The 7,707-nt window shown below is 35.2% G+C and overlaps 1 pseudogene; it reads left to right on the top strand.

Moving 5' to 3' along the window:
- The first annotated feature begins 1,028 nt into the window (after positions 1-1,028).
- LOC134737885 (protein FRG1-like) lies at positions 1,029-6,823 on the top strand (annotated as a pseudogene).
- Positions 6,824-7,707: the final 884 nt, after the last annotated feature.

The following is a 7,707-nucleotide window of genomic DNA, read 5'->3' on the forward strand; positions in this document are numbered from 1 at the left end:
AGAGTACTAATAATACAACACTTTAGGAAAGTTCATTTCATTTTATTTTTAGGAAGGACACTAAGTTTCAAAAATTTAAATTTAAATGAAGGAGGGTCTTAAAACTCTATTGCAAAAAGGACTCAGCTGAATAATCTCTGGCACAGGTTTAAATCGCCCGGACCACACCATGTGATGTCAACCGCCATGTTCCAGGGCTCACCAGGAGCCATCCAGATGAGAGACCATCCAGCCCTTGTGACTTGACTAAGATATTAAATCCATGTTATCAGCATGTTTTTAACTGGATGTGATATAAGGTTAACATATTTTGTAATCATTGTATTTATAAATATTTTGTCTAAATGTTATGGTATTCCAACTTTTCGAAAAGAATCAACGAAATACAAGTTATAAATAAACATTTTATTTGTTACGGGAGTTAAGCTAACCAAATTTATAACCGAGATTTAGATACACAAGAAAATCACTTTTTAAAGTTTTGTTTAATAGCAGTGTAATACATCAAACATTAAACAACTAAAAAAGTGTATGAATATTTATTTTCACACACAAAAGTCCCTCAGACATTGATTCTTAAATTCAAAACACCAAAGGCATTGTATATACCTTTTCATGTTTTCTAATTCTGAAGAAAATAAATGTTACTTAAAATGCTAATATTTGAATAAAGTATGCATTCATAATTATGTTCTTGTCTTTAAAGTTAATTTTTGAAACAGAACTAAACAGTTTTATCTTCAATAGATCTTTTAGAAAGGAAGCAATCCTACCTCATCTAATTAGAATTTAGTCCTACTAGGAAGATACACTACAAATGTTTATTGTGGTAATCTTTGAATAGTAAAATGAAAGGTGATTTTGGTTTCCTTTTCTATATGTTCTTGTATTATATTTTCCACGTTCCATTCTTAAGTTCTTTTCTGTGATTTTTAAATCAGGGAGGAAAAATTAATTCAGTCTAAACACTTAATGTTTCTTCTAGAAGAAGTATCCTCATGGTTATTTTGTTATTTTGTTTCACTTAGGGGAAAATGGCTTTATTGGCCTCAAATAGCTGCTTTATTAGATGCAATGAAGCAGGAGACATAGAAGCAAAAAGAAAACAGCAGGAGAAGAAGAAATGATCAAGGTAATGATGACATTTTATACAGATGACTGCATTCACACATGCGATGTGACTGTATCTCTTTAAAATGTTAAATCATCATTTACTGTCACTTTAAAGATTTAGTTAATAGCTTTTTATAATGTGCTGTTTCAAATAGACTCATTTTTAATTATAAATCCCATAGTGGATGGCTTGTTTATACAATGTGGTAGAGAAATCAGTGCATCTAGGAGCTACCTTGCCATTATCTCCATGGATTAGTATCTTTTTCTGGTAGTTCCACATGCTTTTTTTAAGCTTTCATTTTCCTATTTTCTTGCTTGTATTTTAAAATCTAATTTTTAAAATAGATAACATGTACACGTGATCCAACATTTTTAAATAAAAGCATATGAAGATGAAGACATATGCCTGCCATGCATCTTACTCAACTGAGTCCCAGCTCCTGTTCCTCTTTCCCTTTGTTTGTTTTTTTATAGTCTCCTAAAATTTCTTTATAAACATATGAATACATTTATAATTTTCAACTTTTTTACACTAAAGGCAGCCTCCTCTATAGTCTTCTCAGCTTTTGATTTTTTTTTTCCTTAAAATGGTATCTTGGAGAGTTTTCTACTATTAGTTTGAATGTATAAAATTTTCTCATTTTCTTGCTTTTCTTCTCTTTCTCTCTCTCTCTTTTCTAACAGCCACATAATATTCCATTTTAAGGATGTACCTTAATTTATGTAGTCTTTTATAGATGGAAAGTTAGGCTGTTTCCAGTCTTTTGCTCTTAGAAACAGTGCTGCAGTATGTAACATTGAATATGCATCAATTTGTACATGTGTGGGTGGACCTGAAGATAAATTTCCAGAAGCAGAATTACCAGGTCGGGGTATGTGCGTTTGTATTTATGTAATGCTTGAGCTTCTGTGATGATAATCACTCTATGAAACAAAAAATCATAGCAGAACTTCTGGGGCCTTAGCCCTTACATTTTAAAAATATTTTTATTAATAGTACCTGTCTTCTTTGCATTAGGAGAAACATGAATCACATAAAACATGATTTTTATTTTATGTTTAAAATGTGTGTGCCTCACTAAGCTGGAAATAAAAGTTCCTTATTCCAGGCTAAATTCCCTCATCTCTAGTCAGACGCGTTATCCATTTCACCAGTGGCCTGTGCCTTCCCTAATCCTACAGTTTGTTTTACATCATTGTAAAAGTTAAACAGACATCTTCATATCAAGGTGAAATTCTAAATAATACTGTTAATATAACCTAGATAAATCAGGTAGTTAACTGGAATTTGATGAAAACATTTAAGGTTTAATTTCTTAGATTCACAAAAGCCACTGATCTTTAATGATAAACATATACCAGGATGTGTCTAAAGAATAACTCCCCCCTTCTTGACACATGGTTTTTCTGTGTCTTGGCATTCCAACGCAGTACTGAGCATCGTGAACCTTGATTTGTTTGTCTCTGTTGGGAATCACAAGTTGCATCCAGTCTGACCCAGATTTGTTGGCATTGTGGGGGCCAGAGTGGAAGGCTCTAAGAGAGGGGGCAAAAGCCTTTTCTAAAATGCCCTTCATTCTTATAATTAGAGCATAAAAATTTATGTTACATTTCTCTCTACTGCCAGTGTAATTTAAAAGCATCTCTCAATTCTCTGTACGTGCTTCATGTTAGATTTCCGGTCATATGTTTGATTTTCTTTTTAGCATACTCTTGAGTTCAGATAATTTCAAATCTAAAGCTCAAACAATTTCAATCTAAAATGTAGATATTTTCTTACAGTTAGAGAAGTGAAATGCTATATTTTTTCACTGCATGCATCCGGCACAGGCGTTGTAGTCTAGAATTTCCATAATGCTCCTGTGAGGTGAATGTGAGCTCAGTCTTACAGACAGGAAGACAGCCTCTGACGCTCCTTACATCCTCGTGGTTTTTGTCAGTCAGTTCATGGAAATCACAGTGATTTCAAGGTGTGGTAAGACAGGATGTGTACCCAGGCTCAGCTGACTCCAGAGGCCACTCTCAGTATTTCATAGCACATTGCTTCTTAGGAAACAGATCATTGAGGAAATGCAGATGGCTTTGTGACTTGCATTTAATTTAATTTGTTTATATTTTATTGTATCATGTTTAAATTTTTTTCATCTGGATATCATCACAAAAGCGTTATTGAAGGCAACAATTGCAAATATATGTGCAGTGCTGTTCACTTATACAAAGACACAAAGATACACAAAGATTGCATTTTTCACTATTTAAAGCAATTTTCAGATGAAATACAAAGTTTTCTGGGTCTCTTTGGTTAGTCAAGTACTTGGAAGCTCTGAACAGTGATTATTTAGGACTCTTTCCATACCATTTAATTGCAGGCTGTCCTAATTAATCTCTGTCAGCCCTTCACTTTTAGGACCTTGCCTTATCTACCAGAACACAGATCCCTCTTACTAAAGGTAGCATTGTGTTACAGGCCCTAGCAGGGAATGTTTTGAGGTCTGGGACCTCTCAAATCAAAACTTTCATGAAGATGTCATTGGCACAAACATGTTATTTGTCATCACTTTCTAAGCAGCTCTGAAACTGGACTCCGGCCACAGAGATCCCTTAGGAGACATGAATCCTTACCATTGCCCATTGCCTGTTCTGTGGGTGATCTTAATTGTTGAATGCAGATTAATTAACTTATGACATGTGATAGTAAATATCTGTCCAACTTAGGAGGACATAAGAAGCTACTAAAAGAGGTGGGTTCCAATTAATTAAAAACAAGTTGTGTAATGCTAAAAGTTTTAATAGTTTGGTAATAGCCTGTGCAATGTAAAATAACTATTGAGCTTTCAATCTGATCAAATGACATTTGTCTACTAGGGATAATTTGATCTTAGTGTATTCACTTGGAGGACAAAATTAAATTAATGATTGCTTTATTGCCTAGCAGGATCTGATGTATAAAATGTTTCTGAAATAATTTTGTCTGTAGTGTTTCTGACACAAGGGCTGAGGAGGAAGAATGTGATAGCACTTACTCACATAGATTATATATATGAAGTAAAAACACATAGCCAGAACCGGTCTTTTTCTGAATATTATTGCTCAGTTAATTTTTTCTTCTGCATAAGAAACCATCTCAAATGTTCTTATGTGATATGTAAAGTGGGGAATGTGGAAAATAAACATATAACCCATTGGATTCTCTTTTCCAATATCTAGATTAGATCCTGCGCTGAAAGAGAAACCAAGAAAAAAGATGACATTCCAGAAGAAGACAAAGGAAATGTAAAACAATGTGAAATCAATTATGTGTATGTATTCCTTTCCTTTTAGACCTACACATTTGACAGTGAAGTGCTTCTCAAAGTGCTTTCAAAATAAATTACCTAATTAGCTGGGGATGGTGGTGCATGCCTGTAGGCCCAGCCACTTGGGAGGCTGAGACAGGAGGATTGTTTGAGCCCAGGAGTTCAAGGCTGCAGTAAGCTCTGATCACCACAGCATTCCAGCCTGGGAGAGAGGGCAAGACCCTGTCTGAAAAAATGGAAACTCATGGACAAGAAGAGGCAACACAATGTAGCCTCTAGGACAGAGTACTGAGCTAAATGCTTTTTTTTTCTTGAGGGTTCAGTTTTCCTAATCATCCTACCAGCTCCCAAAGCTAGTCACTAGGGTTAGTCAATCTCTCTATTCATTCATAGAATGGGCGTGATGCCAGTCAAAGTCTGTGCTATGGCCAGGACACAGAGGACTCCAGCCAGCATGCCCTAATAGAAGTGGGGCCTTGTGCTACCCAGTCAATGAGTGGCCCTGCTCTTGAGAGGTCACAAAGGTCATCTTTGTTGTTCAGAATCTCCAGCTTATTTAAAAAAATACAGTTACACTTTTTTTTTCTTCCTCAATATGGAGTCTCGCTCTGTCCCCCAGACTGGAGTGCAGTGCCACGATCTCAGCTCATCGCAACCTCCTCCTCCCAGGTTCATGTGATTCTCCTTTCTCAGCCTCCCGAGTATCTGGGACTACAAGCGCACGCCACTATGCTCGGCTAATTTTTGTATTTTTAGTGGAGATGGGGTTTCACCATGTTGGCCAGGCTGTTCTCGAATTCCTGACCTCGAGTGATCTGCCTGCCTTGGCCTCCCAAAGTGCTGGGATTGCAGGTGTGACCCACTGTGCCTGGCCTATAATTAGACTTTTTAATATGTAAAAAAGAAATTAACAGTATTTATAAATTTAATAGTAAATATGTATAATCAGAGTTTGAGGTATTTTTCAATGAAGACATTTTCTTTGCAGAAAGAAATTTCAGAGCTTCCAAGACCACAAAGTTAAAATAAGTAAAGAAGACAGTAAAATTCTTAAAAAGGCTCAGAAAGATGGATTTTTGCATGAGATGCTTCTGGACAGGTAGCCATTTATTTACTTAGTTCCACTATTTTCAGTAGCCAATAGAAATGGCATGTAGAAAACCTATATTCTCTTAAATTACTGTAGTTTTCAAATTTTTGTCTTTATTTCTAATTTATGAGTGTGGCAATATTACCTAAAGAGGGCATCATGAGTTTGGGAAAAGACTGTCAAGAAAGAATATCTAAAAATTATAACTGATTCTAAGTATATACTTTAAGAAATTCAAGTTTGACTGTATCTACTTCATAAATTTATCAATATCTTTTTATTACTATTACAACCAGAGTTAGAAGCAGTTTGACTAATATAAAAATTATGTGGATTCTGTTAGAGTAGTTCGGGTTCCTTAAAATAAGCATAGATCAACTAAAAAACTAAGAATAAAAGCTAAACAAGTGAAATTGAAGCAGTTTTATTGTAAGATTTGGAAGAGTGCAGGATGTTTATCATAGCACATTATTAATATTTATCACTCTTCCTATGTAGATAAGTAATGTCCTAGAGTTACAAAGTAGAAAAACAGAGATGTTTAGCTGTGAGTGTACAAGTATAAATCAATTAAGTGCCAGATTTTGATAATCACCAGCCGCTCATTCAAGTCGTATGTTCCAAAGTTACTCTTACCCTTTTTTTACATTACTTGATAAAGGCAATGTTTAATTACATATTTCCTGTTAACTAGCTGGTAGATTTCATACCTAAAATTAGTAAATAATGTTAAGAATTTTTTTTCAGCTGAGCAAATGAATATGTATGTAGTTGTAAGAAATCAAGAAGATGTTATAAAATATAATCAGGATGTGGACTCTAAAACGGAATAACCTCTATGTCCTGTAACTTTTATCACTTGTAATAATACAGCATTCTCACCCTGTTAAATGGAAATTTAGAGCACCATTAAATTCTGGAATAATTAAAATTGCTATTTGGATTGAAAAAGCCCTTAGACAACATTTATTGAATATTAGGAAATAACTTTTATAAGATTAGAATCCATTTTTTATAGAAACCAAATTTAAAAGTATACATATTTTAACATAAGTGTAGTGGTAACACAGTAACCAAAATTGAGCACACATTTTTAAAGCTTTTTATATTTATTAGCAGTTGAATATATATGGCATCTTTTACATAGATTAATTTTACTATTTTTCTTTGTTTTAACAGGAGAGCCAAATTGAAACCGACAGATACCGCAAATGACTGGGACTTTTGTTTCTGCCTTATCTTTTTGTGTATTTTTCTGAATAAAATATTCAGAGGAAATGCTTTTACAGAGTTCTTGAGTTGTTGTGAAATTGTTGTTTAGCTAGCAGCTAGTTTAACCAGAATTAAGCAAGTTTTATCAGGATTCTTCACGGATGTACTTTTTAGCTAACTACAGTTTTTCATATGGAAATGAAACTTACAGTACACACTTAACGTACCACAGAATTTTTTTCTGGATTTCCTGTCCTGAAGCATGAAGTGTACTAGAAACCAATTCTTCCTGCGCTACTTGTGGAATCTTTCTTACTGGATCATAATCTTACTTTACTTTATACAATAGATGCTTAATCAGTGCCTTTAATAGGAAGTGAGAAACTCCCAATCCAATCAACAAGGCTTTGATTCTACCTCCTAAGTACTACTCAGATCACAGACAATCCAAATATCAGAACTAGGGGGCTGGGCAGAGAGGAAAAATCATCTATTAGGGAGTGGGACAGAAAGTGGAAACATTACAAAGAAGCAAGTGGGCTCAGGACAGAGGCGAGGGTAGTACTGGGGAAAATCCCTACTGAGGACAGGTTTGCCACAGTGGATATGTATGTGATGCTTTTGTCCTCGTGGGCTGGGATGGAAGCTAATAAAGAAGTTCAGATGCTACGTGTTGCTTAGGTCTGCTTTGTTGAAGCCTGTCTCTTTCAGAGTTCCTAAACACAATATTCCCGTGGCATCTAATTTCAGTGAGAGCTCCAAATCCAGGCCGTGTATCAGATGCCACGGGAAATTCTGCCTCAGGACTGAGGTTGGTTCAAGCATCTGGATGATGTCAAAAGTCCACGTTGTGTGCTGGCCTAACCTGAAAGACCCTATCTAGTTCTAGCCTCTAAATTCCTTCTGTCACCAAATTTAGAGTTACATGGCATCTGTACAAGCTAGGTAGCTGAGGCATGGGATCAGCCCTATAAAGGAGCTTTTGGAGCTTTT

Source organism: Pongo pygmaeus, chromosome 12, assembly GCF_028885625.2.
Source record: "Pongo pygmaeus isolate AG05252 chromosome 12, NHGRI_mPonPyg2-v2.0_pri, whole genome shotgun sequence".
Classification (NCBI taxonomy): domain Eukaryota; kingdom Metazoa; phylum Chordata; class Mammalia; order Primates; family Hominidae; genus Pongo; species Pongo pygmaeus.